The sequence below is a fragment of the Oncorhynchus masou genome, chromosome 2 (assembly GCF_036934945.1).
Source record: "Oncorhynchus masou masou isolate Uvic2021 chromosome 2, UVic_Omas_1.1, whole genome shotgun sequence".
NCBI lineage: Eukaryota > Metazoa > Chordata > Actinopteri > Salmoniformes > Salmonidae > Oncorhynchus > Oncorhynchus masou.
Genome location: NC_088213.1, coordinates 37302319 through 37322108, shown reverse-complemented (window position 1 = coordinate 37322108; position 19790 = coordinate 37302319). Strand labels below are relative to the sequence as shown.

The window sequence follows — 19790 nt, the reverse complement described above, 5'->3', positions numbered from 1 at the left end:
TTAGGCTGTAACGTAACAAAATGTGGGAAAAAATCAAGGAGTCTGAATACTTTCCGAATGCACTCTATATACCAGTGAAATTTGGATTAGATATTTCTATAGAATGTACCAGATGTGTTTTTAGTGAATCTACCTGAATTGAGGGATCGGAGATAGAGAGTATGGAAGGGAATCAAAATGATTCTATATGGTTTCCTATTCAAAGCGTCATCCTTCAATCAGGCTACTCTATCCCCTCTCGTTTTCCTTCTCGGGATAATATGAGACAGTTTTCATTTCACCTCAAGAGTTCATAGCCATTGCATTAGCTTCTTCACATGCAGTAGCTGCATTAGCATTATTTTCTCCCTCATGTAGCCAAGGACTATGAACGGTCTATGAATGGGAGTCAAAAACATGAATAATAGTTTAAGAAAATGCAGTGTTTTTCTTGCCGTTCCAGTTATTTTTGTAAATGTTAGCTGAGGAGAAAAAAAGGTCCTTTAGCGCTGGAGCCTCCAGAAGGTGAATGCCGTAAGAAGGTGGCAGTTTGGAGATGTAACTCACCTGGGAATACTGTTATTAATTATTCAGGGAAAACCTATGGCTCCCCCATTTGTCTTCTAATGCAAAGAAGCTGCCAATGTCTGATGCAGAGAGGATCGATTATATAGAACAATGCCATGGAACTGAAACAAACTCTGCCAAAGACTAATGAGCTGAGAGGGGAGATTTGTGATCACTTGATGACTTCAGGTATACAGTACTTACCTTTGGACAAAGGAGCACCTTTGGTTGTCTAGAAATGTTCCACCTGTCATTGAGCGTTATTGACTTGTCTGTACTGTACATGAAGAGCCTTCATTTTAACCCCAAACAACCACCGCTCCCCGGCCGCCGATGACGTAGACGTCAATTAAGGCAGCCCCCCGAACCTCTCTGATTCAGCAGGTTTGGGTTAAATGCGAAAGACAAATTTAAGTTGAATGCATTGTTGTGCAACTTTTTTTCACACTCTTCACCTGTGTATGATAGTTAGGCGGTACAGTAAACAGAGGTAGAGACCCTTGGTAAACACAGTGTAGTGAGATGACTGATAACTGCAGCGGCCTTTGTGTGCAATGATTTTATTCTGCAGGTAAGGACTCCCTGCATACTCCAGTGAGAGAGCTAAGTGCAGAGAGAGAGAGAGAGAGAGAGAGAGAGAGAGAGAGACAGAGTGGAGAGAGATGAGGAATGGATGAGAGGAGTAGGGTGATGAATGAGAGGGAGGGGTAGAGATTATGACATGGATACAGTTTATGAGGGATGAGAGAAAAACGGGAATAGATTAAGATATTTCCCATGTGTAGGCAGACTCACACACACATCTTATCACTCACAACTCCCACATGGCGGGGACTTTGTTCTTAGAAAACAACAGTCAGTGGAAAAACTGCAATGCATATCAAGGCTTTTCGTACCCCAGGGGAACCATTGGTCTTGTGTGTGCTTGTATGAGTGTGCAAACGTGTGTACTTGATGATGTGTATGCACTTGTGTGTGTTTGTGAGTGTTCACCTGTCTTACAGGTGTAAACATCTAGAATAGGAGGTGTTGGAACAACCTCACAGTAAGCTGATTATTGCTGAACAATCAGTCCAATTAACATAATGGAGCTTTACGCTTTGGGGTCACATGCATCTCTCAGTGCAGATCACTGCGCTGATACACTGCCAATAACCCCAGTTAGCCTAGTAAACTCAGTCAGTCACTGTAGTCTGTCTGTGTTGCTTTGGCTGATTCTGTCGTGTCAGAGGCCCAGCTGTGGAGCAGTCGGGTGCCTCCTGCTCCAGGGTAGCACAACTGCACGCTTCCAACCTCCAGCATACTAACACACACATTTATGAACAAGAGTATATGCATGCACATGATCACACACACGCTACCTTTGCCTCACACGCAGCCGATGCCAATTTCACTCAGGTCTGTTTTTATCATAATATAATCAATATAGCTCATGGAAATACACTAGATCTATGAGGATATCATTGCATTCATCCTTGTCTGGTGCATTAGGCGTAGATGAAGTGCTTGGTGTCTGCTGAACACAGGAGAACAAGCACAAAAATAAACAAACAAACAATGTCGGGCGGCACATGGAGTCTGGATTAGCTGGCAGTCTTTCAAATTGACCACAGATGCTCGTTACTGTGCTCTGAAGCCTCTAGGGTCCCTGCAAATGCATGTGTTATTGTCACTGATACCTACCTAACAAGTGGTGCATTATTAGGCTGTAATCACGTGGTTTGTAACATTGAGAAGCACACAGGCACATCACACCTGCATTTCACACACACACACACACACACACACACACACACACACACACACACACACACACACACACACACACTAGAATGTCCTGTGGATAATACTATCCATAAACCCTTATTTAAAATTGTTTTCAATTGCTTTGGTGCTATTTTCAAAAGTATGTGGTGAATTATTAGTACACTTGCAATGCAGCAAGTCTCATATTCAAAATGTTTTGTTGTGCATTAATTTTGTTTGAAGTCATCTTTCACCACAAAACCATTGATCCAAAGATTACTGTGAAATATCATACACACGCACGCTTGTACACAAATGAGCAAGCCCGCGCTCATCTCTGTTGTGTTCAGCCATGTTTGAATCCCTCTAACCACTCTTACACAGTGGGATTTTTCTTGAATTCATTCATGGTGATTTAAGATGGATTTGACCCTAACCCTGTGTCCAAGATTATCCTTACCTATCTGGCAGTCTCAACATCAACAGTGACTCCGGGATGCTGGCCTTCAAGGCAGAGTTCCTCTGTCTCGTGTCTGTGATATTTTGCCCATCTTTATCTTTTATTTTTATTAGCCAGTCTGAGATATGGCTTTTTCTTTACAATTCTGCTTAGAAGGCCAGCATCCCGCTGTCACGTTCTGACCTTAGTTCCTTTTTTATGTCTTTATTTTAGTTGGTCAGGGCGTGAGTTGGGGTGGGCATTCTATGTTGTTTTTCTATGTTTTGTTCTGTTGTTATATTTCTATGTGTTTGGCCTAGTATGATTCTCAATCAGAGGCAGGTGTCAGTCGTTGTCTCTGATTGGGAGCCATATTTAGGTAGCCTGTTTTCTATTGTGTTTTGTGGATGGTTGTATCCTGTGTTAGTGTTTTCACCACATGGGACTGTTTAGGTTGTTTGTTTGTGCTTTTGTTCAGTTGATTTAATAAATATATCATGATGGACACTTACCACCCTGCACATTGGTCTGATCCTTGCTACTCCTCCTCTGAAGAAGAGGAATTCCATTACACCCGGAGTCGCCTCTTCACTGTTGACGTTGAGACTGGTGTTTTGCGGGTACTAGTTAATGAAGCTGCCAGTTGAGGACTTGTGAGGCGTTTGTTTCTCAAACTAGACACTCTAATGTACTTATCCTCTTGCTCAGTTGTGCACCGGGGCCTCCCACTCTTTCTATTCTGGTTAGGGCCAGTTTGCTCTGTTCTGTGAAGGGAGTATTACACAGCGTTATACGAGATCTTCAGTTTCTTGGCAATTTCTCGCATGGAATAGCCTTCATTTCTCAGAACAAGAATAGACTGACAAGTTTCAGAAGAAAGCACTTTGTTTCTGGACATTTGGGCCTGTAATCAAACCCACAATGCTGATGCTCCAGATACTCAACTAGTCTAAAGAAGGCCAGTTTTATTGCTTCTTTAATCAGGACAACAGTTTTCAGCTGTGAAAACTGAAAAAGTGAAAAAGGGTTTTCTAATGATCAATTAGCCTTTTAAATGATAAACTTGGATGAGCTAACACAATGTGCCATTAGAACACAGGAGTGATGGTTGTTGATAATGGGCCTCTACGCCTATTTAGATATTCCGTAAAAAATCTGCCATTTTTAGCTACAATAGTCATTGACAACATTAACAATGTCTACATTGTATTTCTGATCAATTTGATGTTATTTTAATGGACAAATGTTTTTTCTTTCAAAACAAGGACATTTCTAAGTGACCTCAAACTTTTGAACGGTAGTATATATCAAAGAGAAAGAGAACAGCCCTTAAGTGTGCTCTACTGCCAGTGCTCCTCCATACTGCATATTATTCCCTGGAGGTGCTTTACCACCCCGGTGTTGCATGAGCTCTCATTACAGCACTTATAGATGTTTCCTTTTTAATGACGATAAGAGGAATCCATTATGTGCTTAAAGACACCAACATTTCTCACAGAGAAAAAACAGACGCTGTCTCTTGCTCTCGTGTTTCTGATGTTTGGTCCTTCCTCTCAGTGTAACTATTCATTTCTAATGGTGCCGGGAAGGTCACGACAGGCAAGGAATCAGAGCAGAGATTCTATAGATAGCATGACTGAAAATCCTTGCTAACAAAATGGCCAATAATATATGCCTACACTATGCTACTGTCAATACAATTAGCAGTACACATTACTTGTACAAGTTAAACTTCTAAATAGATAATTATATCATTGTGGAAGTGTATATTGCCCAACGGCATCACATAAGCTCCCACAGCAGCGCTTTCAAAATGCGGGAACAAAAAATGTATGTTTCCCCAATAAAAAGAATAATTCAAAGCACTGTTGTGTGCTGCCTGACTCCGGTCGTGCCAGTCATGTTCAAATAGGTTAAACTATCTTCTATTAAAAATCTGCCTCATCATGACGTCGTTGCCATGACATTGTCTATCAAACATCTTTATTTCCGATTATATTGTAATATGGCCTAACCCTCGTTTGAACCGTTTGTTCTGCCTCACTGAGCCTCTGTACACTGAGACCCACTTAGCTCTGGTCCGTGGTATTGGCCTCACCCCAGGCTCTGTCACAAAGGGTAATATAAAGATGTTTTATTCATCAGCCCAGGGGATGGCCTTGTTTTACTTGTTGTATAAGAAAGGAGGGGATTGTGCAGCCATAAAAATACTTCAAATATATTTTCAGTTTGAGTTATTGTACACATTATTGTGAATATACATGTTGATATGGTTAATTCCATTTGTGCAAATGTAAAATGTTTTCCATACCTGAGTGTGTGTAAATGAGGACCACAGCAGGGTGAGAAATAAGATGGATCCCTTTTAATAGGTTCGCCGGTCTCTAAAATGTTCTTGCCATGTCATGCCCAAATAAATGGATTCTGAAAGCTGTGATTTGAGGCTCCCCCAGTCTGTTTCCATGGCAACAAGGTTTGCTGCAGTAGTGAAAAGAAAGGTAAAGGGGGATACCTTGTCAGTTGTACAACTGAATGTCTTCAACTGAAATTGGGTCTTCCGCATTTATCCCAACCCCTCTGAATCAGAGAGGTGCGGGGGGCTGCCTTAAGAGGAACCAATCTGGGTAGTTTTTATGAAGAGTGTGCAGTTGGGGTGTGCTGCAATGTTTACATTAGGTAAGCTCCCCAAGTCGATGTGCTCTGTCAAGAAGGCTGAAATGTCTTGGAGTTAAAATGGGCATTTATTCTCATTCCAAGCCATGGCTACATTTAACTGGGCCATTTGGCTCTGCATACCCTGTGATGCTGCTGGGTTTTAGGAGAATAGGACATTGGCTACAACTGAAGGGCACAGTGGTTGTTATCTCTTATTCAGTACGCCAGCGAAATATCATTTTAGATGCACTTCAACATACTGTAGATGTATAATTACCTCCACCCCAAGGGCTTTGACACCTTAGCTGATGACAATGCATGTATCTCACCTATGAAATGATCTTTGCATATTTTTGAAAAAAGACAGTGGTAGTGCATGATGAAGTGGATACAGTAACAGTATGCAGATGAGTGCTGCAGCAGCAGCCTCTGTAAAACCTGAAGTGGAGCTAATGTCTTTGTCATCTGCATTTCCCCACCATCTATACTGTGAAATGTTCACTCTCCTTTTTTTCATCATTTCCTTTAAATGTGTAATGTACACATCATCCAGTGGCAGTTCCAGCCGACGCTGCAAAACCACAAATACATCTCCCTCCTCTCTGCTCTCATCTCCCTCCTCTCTGCTCTCCTCTCCCTCCTCTCTGCTCTCCTCTCCCTCCTCTCTGCTCTCCTCTCCCTCCTCTCTGCTCTCCTCTCCCTCCTCTCTGCTCTCCTCTCCCTCCTCTCTGCCCTCCTCTCCCTCCTCTCTGCTCTCCTCTCTCTCCTCTCCCTCCTCTCTGCTCTCCTCTCCCTCCTCTCTGCTCTCCTCTCCCTCCTCTCTGCTCTCCTCTCCCTCCTCTCTGCTCTCATCTCCCTCCTCTCTGCTCTCCTCTCCCTCCTCTCTGCTCTCATCTCCCTCCTCTCTGCTCTCCTCTCCCTCCTCTCTGCTCTCATCTCCCTCATCTCTGCTCTCCTCTCCCTCCTCTCTGCTCTCCTCTCCCTCCTCTGCTCTCCTCTCCCTCCTCTCTGCTCTCCTCTCTCTGCTCTCCTCTCCCTCCTCTCTGCTCTCCTCTCCCTCCTCTCTGCTCTCCTCTCCCTCCTCTCTGCTCTCCTCTCCCAGCCGCTCTGCTTCACTCTTGGGTTTCTGATTTCGCATTTGACTTTTACTTTCAGTAAGAACTAAATTGACCACCAGAAATGTGAAACTTTGTATGTAAGCGACCTGCCCCCAGGGAGGTCAACGGAGACCCTGGCAGCCCAGAGCTTTGTGGTGGTGTCTTTTAGAATAAGTGGAGAGAGGAAGAGAAAGGGAGCGGTAGTGGTTTAATGAGAGCTGACGGGTGCAGGAGTAGGCATGTAGAGCAAGGGACCAGCGCCAGGGGAGGGAGGTGTTTTGGCCCTAGGTGTCTCCCCTTGTCTGGGGACTCTCTGTGCTCTCAGGGTGGATTCGTCACCGGCCGGGACACTGCCTCCGCTGGGCCCCATTAGGATTAAGGCTGATATTTCAGGACACGAGGGCTAGGATACCTATGGAGGAAGGGAAGTGATGTCCTCTGCAGCACATAGCCTACACAGTTTGCTGGGCTCTGATGGCTTATCAGCCCAATTCCATTAAAAGGGGAGAGTGACACATTTTCCAGGGTTTCTCTTTTTGACAGAACATTTTTACATCTTTTAAAGTAGAGAAGGCAGTGGGAAGAACCTTTTTTTTTTTTACAATGTTAAAACCCCTTAGTCGATTGACACATCTAAGTTACATAACAACAAAATCCCCATCAAAATCTGTCAGTTTCAACTAGAAACATTTTTTTTTTTTTTGCATTTGGGGATTATTTATTTGACTGTCCTTTTAGTCATTCATGAATGTGTTATTTAATGCGCAGAAAATCCGTTCAGACCCCTTGACCTTTCCCACATTTTGTTACAGTACAGGCTTATTAAAAAATGTTTCTCATCAATCTACACACAATATCCCATAATGACAAACAAATGTATTATGTATTAATGTATTAAAATGTATGTATGTATTAAAAAATAAAAATAAAAACGGGAATACTTTATTTACATAAGTATTCACACCCTTTGCTGTGAGACTCGAAATTGAGCTCAAGTGCATCCTTGATCTATTGATCATCCTTGAGTTTTTTCTACAACTTTATTGGAGTCCACTTGTGGTAAATTCAATTGATTGGACATGATTTGAAAAGGCACACAACTGTCTATATAAGGTCCCATAGTTGACAGTGCATGCCAGAGCAAAAACCAAGCCATAAGATCGAAGGAAGTGTCCGTAGAGCTCCGAGACAGGATTGTGTCGATGCACAGATCTGGGGAAGGGTACCAAAATATTTCTGCAGCATTGAAGGTCCCTAAGAACACAGTGGCCTCCATCATTCTTAAATGGAAGACGTTTGGATCTACTCTTCCTAAAGCTGGCCGCCTGGCCAAACTGAACAATCGGGGGAGAAGGGCCTTGTCAGAGAGGTGGCCAAGAACCCGATGGTCACACTGACATAGGTCAAGAGTTCCTCTGTGGAGATGGGAGAACCATCCAGAAGGACAACCATCTCTGCAGGACTCCACCAATCAGGCCTTTATTGTAGAATGGCCAGACGGAAGCCCCCCTCAGTAAAAAGCAAATGACAGCACATGGAGATTGCCAAAATGCACCTAAAGGACTCTCAGATCATGAGAAACAAGATTCTCTTGTCTGATGAAATCGAGATTTAATACTTTGGCCTGAATGCCAAGCGTCACATCTGGAGGAAATCTGGTACCATCCCTATGGTGAAGGATGATGGTGGCAACATCATGCTGTGGGGATGTTTTTCAGTGGCAGGGACTGGGAGACTAGTCAGGATAGAAGGAAAGATGAACAGTGCAAAGTACAGAGACCCTGCTCCAGAGCGCTCAGGACCTCAGACTGGGGCGAAGGTTCACCTTCACCTTCTTTGTGCAGCGACGCTCCCCATCCAATCTGACAGGGCTTAAGAGGATCTGCATAGAAAAATGGGAGAAACTCCCCAAATACAGGTGTGCCAAACTTGTAGCGTCATACCCAAGACACGAGACTGTAATCGCTGCCAAATCAAATCAATCAAATGTATTTATGAAGCCCTTCTTACATCAGCTGATATCTCAAAGTTCTGTACAGAAACCCAGCCTAAAACCCCAAACAGCAAGCAATGCAGGTGTAGAAGCACGGTGGCTAGGAAAACCTCCCTAGAAAGGTCAGAACCTAGAAAGAAACCTGGAGAGGAACCAGGCTATGAGGGGTGTCCAGTCCTTTTCTGGCTGTGCCAGGTGGAGATTATAACAAAACATGGCCAAGATGTTCAAATGTTCATAGATGACCAGCAGGGTCAAATAATAATAATCACAGTGGTTGTCGAGGGTGCAACAGGTCAGCACCTCAGGAGTAAATGTCAGTTGGCTTTTCATAGCCGATCATTCAGAGTATCTCTACCACTCCTGCTGTCTCTAGAGAGTTGCAGGTCTGGGACAGGTAGCATGTCCGGTGAACAGGTCAGGGTTCCATAGCCGCATGCAGAACAGTTGAAACTGGAGCAGCAGCACAGCCAGGTGGAGTGGGGACAGCAATGAGTCATCAGGCCAGGTAGTCCTGAGTCATGGTCCTAGGGCTCAGGTGCTCAGAGAGAAAGAATTAGAGCATACTTAAATTCACACAGGACACCGGATAAGAGAGGAGAAATACTCCAGATATAACAGACTGACCCTAGCCCCCCCGACACATAAACTACTGCAGCATAAATACTGAAGGCTGAGACAGGAGGGGTCGGGAGACACTGTGGCCCCGTCCGACGATACCCCCGAACAGGGCCAAACTGGCAGGATATAATCCCACCCACTTTGCCAAAGCACAGCCCCCACACCACTAGAGGGATATCTTCAACCACCAACTTTACATCCTGAGACAAGGCCGAGTATAGCCCACAAAGATCTCCGCCACACCACAGCCCGAGGGCGCCAAAGGTGCTTCAAAAAAGTACTGAGTAAATGGTCTGAATACTTATGTAACTGTACATCAAACAGTTTTGTTATATTTCAGTCTTATGTGACGGATATAAGTAAGGGATGTACGCAGACGTTCTGTACCTTGGAAATAATGGACGATGCGCCGAGTCCCTTTGTGGAGTTTTACCACCATTGCCAAATAAAACAATATGAAACACACATTTGCCCATAGAAATACTTGTTGTTGATATTTACATTTTTCTAAGAAAATTCATACTTTTTCAGTCGCTCGTCTTTTATGTTCCCTTTCCATGCTCAGTTGCAACATTCTTATCGCTTGCTTGCTTTCAGCTAGCTATCTTGCAACGGCTACCGGAAGGTTACAAGTTCAAACCCCTGAGCTGACAAGGTAAACATTTGTCGTTCTGCCCCTGAACAGGCTGTTAACCCACTGTTCCTAGGCCGTCATTGAAAATAAGAATTTGTTCTTAACTGACTTGCCTGGTTAAATAAAGGTAAAATTTAAAAAAAAAATTAAGAGTTTAAAGTAGGCTAAGGTTATGAGAGGAATGTTTCCTATTTTCCCCTGAATGGTCTGCACTAATGAATTTCAGGGTAATCTAAAAGGCTAATCGACATCAGCAGGACTACAACTCAGTGTCTCAAACATACACAGGCTGTCCAGTGCCCTGGTGTCAGTGGTTTGGGGTCAAAGCCTAGGGGTCAGAGGTCAGCCTACAAAGAAACATTTCAGCTCTGACCATCAAACACTTGCAGATTTATGAATCATGGATATGAATGAATGCTCAATTATTTTAACAATTGAGACCAACTGAAACCCAAGTAACTTATTATTAATCAATGATGTGCAATTACTTTTCATTCATACATCTCATTTTTATTTATTTGGTTGCATTTTCTATGGATGAGTTTTTCTGACATTAAATGATACATACAATTGACAAACAATTGACACTCACATTAAGCATCTCCAATCCAACATTAAATCTAGAATCGGCTTCCTATTTCGCAACCAAGCATCCTTCACTCATGCTGCCAAACATACCCTCGTAAAACTGACTATCCTGCCGATCCTAGACTTCGGCGATGTCATTTTCAAAATAGCCTCCAACACTCTACTCAGCAAATTGGATGCAGTCTATCACAGTGCCATCCGTTTTGTCACCAAAGCCTCATATACTACCCACCACTGCGACCTGTATACTCTCGTTGGCTGGCCCTCGCTTCATATTCGTCGCCAAACCCACTGGCTCCAGGTCATCTATAAGTCTTTGCTAGATAAAGCCACACCTTATCTCAGCTCACTGGTCACCATAGCAGCACCCACCCGTAGCACGCGCTCCAGCAGGTATATTTCACTGGTCACCCCCAAAGCCAATTCCTCATTTGGCCGCCTTTCCTTCCAGTTCTCTGCTGCCAATGACTGGAACAAATTGCAAAAATCACTGAAGCTGGAGACCCATATCTCTCACTAAATTTAAGCTCCAGCTGTCAGAGCAGCTCACAGATCACTGCACCTGTACATAGCCCATCTGTAAATAGCCCATCCAACTACCTCATCCCCACACTGTTATTTATTTTTTTCACCCCAGTATCTCTACTTGCACATTCATCTTCTGCACATCTATCACTCCAGTTTTAATTGCTAAATTGTAATTATTTTGTCACTATGGCCTATTTATTTCCTTACCTCCCTTATCTTGCCTCATTTGCACACACTGTATATAGACTTTTTCTCTATTGTGTTAATGACTGTATGTTTATTCCATGTGTAACTCTGTGTTGTTGTTCGTGTTGCAATGCTTTGCTTTATCTTGGCCAGGTCGCAGTTGTAAATGAGAACTTGTTCTCAACTAGCCTACCTGGTTAAAAAAAGGTGAAATAAAAGAAAACATTTTTTTTTTGTCCTTTCTGCTATGTCTCATTAAAATGTGTGTTAATGACAGAGAAATTCAACACACACAAACACAAACACACACCTCGTAGTTAAACAAACAGTGACTCCGTACCAGTATGACATGGTTCACTAGGCTTGTAGCAGAGTTATGTAATGTATGTAATGTTTACGGTCCGTTAGTCTGTACCTCGTATACTTTCTGGGTGTGTGTCTCCAGCTCCTACCTGACTAAATCCAAAAGGTTAGCAGGATTATGCTGTGCACCTATGTTGTTATGTCTATTTGGTGTGCTAGGTGTCTTTTAAAAATGATTCATCTGAATTTGAGCATATTGGCTACGCAATGCAGTATTATAAGTCTGTGAGAGAATAAGAAACCTCATGTGAAACATTATTCCTCTACCCCCCCCCCCATTCACTCACAGACACACACTCCAGTAATAGATCTCAAACCATGTCACAGTGAGAAAACAGCAGAAAGCAGCTTCTCCACTCGAGGGCCAATCAGACCCACAGAGATCATTTAGAGATGTTATCCTGCAGAGGGCAGAGTTTTACTACTTGTAAATTTGAATATGCTGCTCAGAGACGAGAATGCCCCCAGCCCTGAGGGGACTTTTGCTGCTGCAGATTCATCTCCCAACAGACTGACTGATTATTCACATTTTTGAATTGCTGTTTTTGTTGTCGGTGAAATGTAAATGGAAGGGTAACTGCTTCCTCTAAAGAAGACATGCATGTTTGATGTCTCTTTAATGTCTTTCTGTTCACAGGGGGGGATTGTGTGGGAAAGAGGTTGTTGGGTGATACAGAGAGAGAGAGAGAGAGAGAGAGATGACACACTGTGAACAGAGAGTGGCTAATTCAACCAAGCTCTCTGTGAGATGAACGAAGCGACAGGCTTACAGCAGCCATTAAAATCTGCATAGAAATGTTATTCCATTACTTCCTCATGCAAAGGGGCCCTGCTGTGAAACATGGAGTAGAGAAGACAGCGCCCGGTGAACCATGGCTCTGTTCGAACCATTCTCCCAGTCTGGTCCTCTTCAAGCACCTTCTTCTTGCAGGACTCTCGTCGCGTGGCTTCTCACTACAGTAATTGCCCGGGCAGAGCAGATGCCAGGAGATTTAATTAACTCAAATCGACATTCCAGTGTGTGCCACAGAGATTTTTTTTTGCCAAGCAGACTGGTAGGGATCTTTAGAGCATAATATAGAGGAGATAGAGTATGTTCCTATTCGACTTCAGGGTGATGAGAAACTGGTCTCTTTCAAGTCGTATTTCTCTGATAGAGCCAGAGAATGGGAAGGACAAATAATAAACGTTGTATTGTCACGTACTCTAGATAGGTCCAGTGAAATGTGTTGTTTTACAGGGAAACCATAGTAGTAAAGTGTCCCTGGAGCAAATTAGGGTTGAGGGCCTTGCTCAAGGGCACATTGACAGATTTTTCACCTTGTCTGCTTTGGAATTCAAATCAACGACCTTTCGATTACTGGCCCAACAGAGGAGAGGCAGAGAGCAAAATAAGTGCAGTACCAGTCAGCAAAGACCCAGGATGTAACAGCTCTGTGTATGTGGAACTGTAGAAACGGGAAATAAGGAGGGAGTTTTGGCCTGTTGGAAGAGAGGAGAGGGGGATGAATGGAGGTTTGAGCATTCTAGAGCAGTGTGTGTCAGGTGCTTGAGCTTTGTCAGCCATGGCTCACTGCCCCTCATCACTGGTTTGCTGGCAGCAAGTTTTCCTTTCATGCCATAGGCTACGAATGAGTTTGTATTTACTATCACTGAATTACACCCAGCTCATCTGCAGCAATGTGACAAAGTTGTTTACTCTTTTCTCCTCGTAATAATTGACGATGGGGTTATAATGAATCAGAATGTGGTGTCAACTGTTAAATGATTCATTGTGTTGTATGCAACGTGTGTTGGTGACATACCATGCATTTATATGTTGGCAGATGGGGAGAGGCATATTGTTGTTTATCAGCTAGTCTGATAAACAACAATATGTCAGAAATGCTCTCAGACAGATGAGTTAAATGGTGAGGATGATTTATTCAGTTAATAGAGCAGGCTCTCAGGCTACCTACTGTATTTCATATACTGTATAAATAAGTAATGCACAGGCTTCTCATTAAGTACCATTTAAGGCTGTATAGCCCAACTGGGAGAAAGGATGGGAAATGTATGTTTTTGCCTGGAAATGTTTGTTTTGTGTCTAAACTTTTGTTTTGTGACCCTAAATACTTCCAATATTATTATAGAGAGATAGTGGAGAGCTTCCAGAAATGTGTTGTTGTTTGTATTGGGTGATCTGGTTTCAGAAGAAGTAATGTGGTTGAGACAAACAGTGTTTTTATGGACTCTCTATCCACTGACTCTATCTTCAAAGGGCCCAGGCATACCTCTCCACCAATTCTCCTGCTTCACACTGTTTCACGCCTCCTCTCCTGAACATCCCAAGCAGCCAAACTTCAAACGTGAACTTGAATAACCTGGCACCTCATGGGGTATAAAGAGAGGGGGCCAGACAAAATGTATCCTGTCACACAGTGGAAAGATGGGTCTGTTGCTTTCAGACATGCCTACCGTTTCTTCAGAGGCTCCCACGAAGGCTGAGTGGTGGATTTCTTCTGCCCTGGCAGAGGTATTAAGTGTACACATCCCTGCATTCTCCAGCCTTGTTTTCTTTTAATAAACCTCTGCTGGGCCTCTGCTCTGCCTGCTGTCAGGTTCTCTTGAGACAGACTAGCTGGTTCTGGACCTGTGTTGGTGAGCTTGGCAGGGGGGGACAAAACATTCTAGTCTTTGGCAGTCTCGGGGTGCCCCTTTTCCTTGGCGTCGGAGGGAAGAACTTTCTAGTCATTGGCAGTCTAAAGGTGTTACTTTCCCCTCCTCTGGATGAGCTTCACCCTGTGGATAAGATGAGGGTGCAGAGCCAGGTTTCACAGGACAGGACCCGGTTAGCACAGGACCACACCTGTGGATGTTGGCACAATCATACCAATGTCTGACCTTCTTGTAGATTGTATAGTACATACACCTAAGTGTATAGATTGACCACTGAAACACTCTTCTTATGGCCAGGTCACAGCCACAATTCACTTTGACACTACACTGTGTGAGACATGGTCGGGTTGGATTCTCTCCTCTTGATGTGATCGACCACGACGACTTCCGAGGGAAGTAACTAAGGAAGGAAGGACATTGAGACACTCTGTGATCCTCATCCAGTGTGTCAGGTGGTGGGACATGCCTCTGCGGAAAAGAACACCTGCAGTGCCAAGTCTTTGCCAAGTGCCAAGTCTTTCCCTAGTGTGTCCAGTAATGACTAATGTCCTACAAAGCGAATTGCTTAGATTTGTTACCTCATTCTAGAAGTGCTGCTGCTGTTCTGGTCCACTGGGGAGGCTGCTGAATGCATTGGAGAGATGGAGACACATCATGCCGCTGATGGCTTTCCCCTATTGGTGGTGACCCATAAATAAAGCAGCAGACCAATGGACTGATTTGATTTCCAGAAGAATTGAGAAGTGGTGGAGATTGATGGCTCTGCCTGGCTTTGGCGCAGTGCAGTAAATCATTCCCTGTCTGATTTGTTTTTCTCTCTTTTTCTACTGTTTTATTGTTGTTCCTTTTTGACTGTGTGAACTATCCTTCCTTGTAGTCTTTTTTTGACCTCCTTGCCTTTTTTCTGTCTTCCATCATTGTTTTTCTAGTTTTTCTTTCTCCACACTGAGTCTTGCTGTCTCTTGATCACCTGATCCTGACCACGTTCATCTTTTTTCTCCCTCTCTCTTTCTTCTGCTGCTTGTTGGAAATGGACCAGACCCTAATACCGCAGCACTGAGTTTCTGGAAATGGACCAGACCCTAATACCGCAGCACTGAGTTTCTGGAAATGTACTGGACCCTAATACCGCAGCACTGAGTTTCTGGAAATGGACCGGACCCTAATACCACAGCACTGAGTTTCTGGAAATGGACCAGTCCCTAATACCGCAGCACTGAGTTTCTGGAAATGGACCGGACCCTAATACCACAGCACTGAGTTTCTGAAAATGGACCAGACCCTAATACCGCAGCACTGAGTTTCTGGAAATGGACCAGACCCTAATACCGCAGCACTGAGTTTCTGGAAATGGACCGGACCCTAATACCACAGCACTGAGTTTCTGGAAATGGACCAGACCCTAATACCGCAGCACTGAGTTTCTGGAAATGGACCGGACCCTAATACCACAGCACTGAGTTTCTGAAAATGGACCGGCCCCTAATACCGCAGCACTGAGTTTCTGGAAATGGACCAGACCCTAATACCGCAGCACTGAGTTTCTGGAAATGGACCAGACCCTAATACCGCAGCACTGAGTTTCTGGAAATGGACCAGACCCTAATACCGCAGCACTGAGTTTCTGGAAATGGACCAGACCCTAATACCGCAGCACTGAGTTTCTGGAAATGGACCAGACCCTAATACCGCAGCACTGAGTTTCTGGAAATGGACCAGACCCTAATACCGCAGCACTGAGTTTCTGGAATTTGCTCGACTCATTTTCTTTCCGGAGTGGCCAAAGTATGAGTGATAGGAGGAGATAACTTGAAGCAGAACTGGCTTACATTAGAAATAATAGCATAGCTGAATTTGATTAGATCTCACAGTGGTGGGAGCCTGACTCTAGTAGTCAGAATTTGATTTCAACCAGGGCACCACACAGTGACAGGGCCTGAGGTGTTGCAGTCTGTGTTAGAGGCTGGTGTGAATCACAGTGCCCGGGCAAAGTAGCTAATGAATGCAGGTGATTAAAGTATGTCTTTGCCTGACCGTGTGAGACTGACTGACTCCCCAAAGCAATGATCTGATCCCAAACCAGCTTGATCTCTTTGTCCAGGAGATCACTCCCGACTGAACTCCACTGTCCTTTAATCCAGCACTCTGACCCACTTATAGGTTTAATCCCACCACGTATGTGTTGTGTTGCTTCAGGTCCACACACCGTATGGCACAGATGTACTGTACGTTCAGCCTCCATGCTGTGTGTAGTGTTTGTATTAGTAACTTATTCGCTGCTGCACGCGTGCAGGTGCACTGACCTCAGGGCAGACCAGGGCTCACGCAGAGTAGAGCAGAGCATAGCAGCAGTGTTTTTTCATTTCCGCTCATCCACAGCGACCGACTGCCTGGGTGCTCCGGCATTCCACACGGCCCATTGGAATTAAGTGAGAGGCTTGTGGAAAACCAGGGTATGCAGTGAGGAATGTCTCTGTTATCTCAGGGAGGGAGCAGGGGGGCCGGGGAGCCGGGTCCCCTTCATTCCGCTATGCAGGGCCATCTAGGGGGGTCCAGCCGGCCTGTCATCAAAGGTTTAGTCACCTCCACTCCCGATTGGCTTAGCCTGTGCCCCAATCAGAGCGCTTCAGAACTCTAATTTTAGAACTGCTGCTTTTTAGATCAATACCAGCGCTCCTATCAGTGATGGTGATATCTGAATTATCACATGGTCTTCGTGGATATCAGACAAGGTTTGCTCTACTCTGTCTGGCTGCGTGATTGCTCACTGAGCCTGGGTGGTAGTGGTGGGAAGGGAGGAGTTGTGATAAAGAGGCTTGGGAAGGGGGGACACTGGAGGGGAGGGATTGAGCACAGTACACTGAGCTAAGGGAATGTCACATGTTTTAAACTTAGGGTTTGGGCATAGTTGTTTTCCATTGTTTGGATAGTTTGAGGTTGTTTTACTTTTTGATGTTCGCTGTTGTTGTAAATATGTATAATTCAAATTGGGATGTGGAAATGTTTAATTAATGTTTACAGAAGGAAGAGTTTTTTTATTGCAAGACCACGACGACATTTGCATTTGAGGTGTGAGAAAAGAGTGCACCAAGAACATTTCAATATTCAATATTCAGTTTTTTTCTCATTATTTAAGTTATATTGCCCTGGAGCTTATACAAGCTGCTCTTGAGGAGTGTCGTTAAAATATGTTTTAACACATTGTGTTACACCGTGTTCTACATTGTAGTTACTGAGTAAATAAAACACATACTTACAGGAATGTATGACAGTGATATATTTGTACATTGCTCCTCACTCGGGCTCCCGAGTGGCGAGCGGTCTAAGGCACTGCATCTCAGTGCTTGAGGCGTATCACAACCGGTCATAATTGGGAGTCCCATAGGGCGGTGCACAATTGGCCCAGCGTCTTCCGGGTTTGGCCGGTGTAGGCTGTCATTGTAAATAACTATTTGTTCTTGGTTAAATTTTTCTTTTAAATGGCAAATATATAAATTGAGCTACACACAATACCCGTAATGACAAATCTAAAACAGGTTTTTAGACATTTTTGCCAAAAGAATTACAAATAAAATAAATACCTTATGTAAATATGAATTCAAACCCTTTGCTATGGGACCCCTTTGCTATCGGGAGCAAGTCCAGGCTCTGGTTGGTCCACTCAAGGACATTCAACACTCCTGCATTGTCTTGGCTGGGTGTTTAGAGTTGTTGTCCTGTTGGAAGGTGAACTTTCCCCCAGTCTGAGGTCCTGAGCGCTCTGGAGCAGGTTTTCATCAAGGATCTCTCTGTACTTTTCTCTGTTCATCTTTCCCTCGATCCTGACGATCCTAGTCTCCCAGTCCATGCCACTGAAAAACATCCCCACAGCATGATGCTGCCACCAGAGGTCACTATAGGGATGGTGCTAATCCAGATTCAGGCCAAATGTTCAATCTTGGTTTCATCAGACCAGAAAATCTTGTTTCTCATGGTCTGTCTCAGGGTCAAACTCAATGAGCTGTCATTTGTCACTGAGGAATGTCAATAATCACCATAAAGGCCTGATTGGTGGAGTGGCAAGATGTTTGTCCTCTGGACAGAACTCTGGAGCTCTGTCAGGCTCAGGGCCAGGGTTGGCAGAATGGTCAAAACTTATTCCATTTAAGAATGATGGAAAAACTAGAAAACAGATCTGAACTTCCTATCTCGGAGACAGGCTTGGTTTTTGCTCTGACATTGCCTGTCAACTGTGGGACCTGAATAGACAGGTGGTGGTTTCCAAATCCAATTAATTGAATTTACCACAGGTGGAAAATCAAGAAAACTGTCAATAGAAACAATGCACCTAAGAACACAGGTATAACACCCAAATGCAGACAGGGGATAATGGGGAAGGGGCAGGCAAAACGACAGATCGAGGGCAGGCAGAGGTCACCTGGGTCCAGAACGGGGTCTCAGGGTCAGAGCAGGCACAATGATCACGCGTGGCAAGGTAAGAACTGCAGGCAGGCTACAGGAGAAACAGGTCAGGGTGCGAAAGCAAAGAGCCTGAATGTAAATAAGGTATTTAAGTTTTACATTTTTAATACATTTGCAATAATGTCTAGAAACCTGTTTTTGCTTTGTCATTATAGGGTATTATTTTATTTATTTATCAGGTGGTGCTGCAGCACCCTCAGCACCCCTACTTCCTGTGGCTGTGGAAATATGACACATACAGACCAGCACTAGCAATATGGGATATCGACGTCTGCATATAATATAACACACAACCTGAGCAGTCTTCAGATTTCAGACTGTGGAAAAAAATGCTTGAGATGAAAGTGAGCACTGCATTCCATCCTGTGTGAGAACAAATGCTGTAGAAAAGCCATAAGCCACACATTTCTATGTAACAACATACAGTAACCTAACAACAGTGGTTATGTTGCATCTGCTGGTGTAAACAGGTTCACTTAACTGAGGGACAAACTATACTGTATTTTTTATGTGTGCTCTGCATTTCTCTCACAATCAATACAGCCTAAGATGATCCCTCACTCTATAGCGTCTCCATATTAAGAGAAGGATTTGTACATTTCCTTGACATTGTTGGTGAAAGATAAAACCAAACACAGGCTACGGGAGACGTGAGTTCCAGCCCCATTTCCAGCCCCTTCACCTGGCCCTGCTCCAGCGTCAGCCACCCTCTAGCCCCAACACCATCCCCTGCCCCTTCTCCAACTCCAATTCCAGCCCTTTTCCAGCCCCTTCTCGGTTCCCTGCTCCAGCCTCAACTGGCCCAGACCCCAGCAGGCAGAAAGAGGAAAACAACTCAATCAGCATCTGCTCCCAGTGCCCAGACAGCCTCTGACAAGAGAATCTTCCATGGGCCCATCACTTACTGCAATTACCCAGCATGCAGCAGCACACCCATACTGAGAAATCATGTGTGCCAGGAGATCCATTTAAAAGAGAAATAAATAAATATGAAAACTAGTTTAAAATGGGATAGATCCACACGTAAAGTGACAAATCGTGGTAGCGGGGTACAGAAGCAATCAGCAAAGCAGTTCAGCCAAGCCTGAATTACAACAATAACAACACACATAGTTTAATTAAAAAAATATATAGAACTGGATTATAGCTCCCTTCCAAATGTCATGAATTATATATATTAATGTCGTAGTTACCAATCAACTCCATTACACTCAAAGTTACTTAAACTTCAACCAGTGAATGCTAGTTATGCTATCTATTCTACCAGTTTGTCTC

The 19790-nt window shown here is 44.1% G+C and overlaps 1 protein-coding gene across 11 annotated transcripts in view; it reads left to right on the top strand.

Moving 5' to 3' along the window:
- LOC135504298 (tight junction protein ZO-1-like) overlaps positions 1 to 19790 on the top strand; it is a 146938-nt gene that overhangs the window by 18279 nt on the left and 108869 nt on the right. The window lies entirely within an intron of this gene.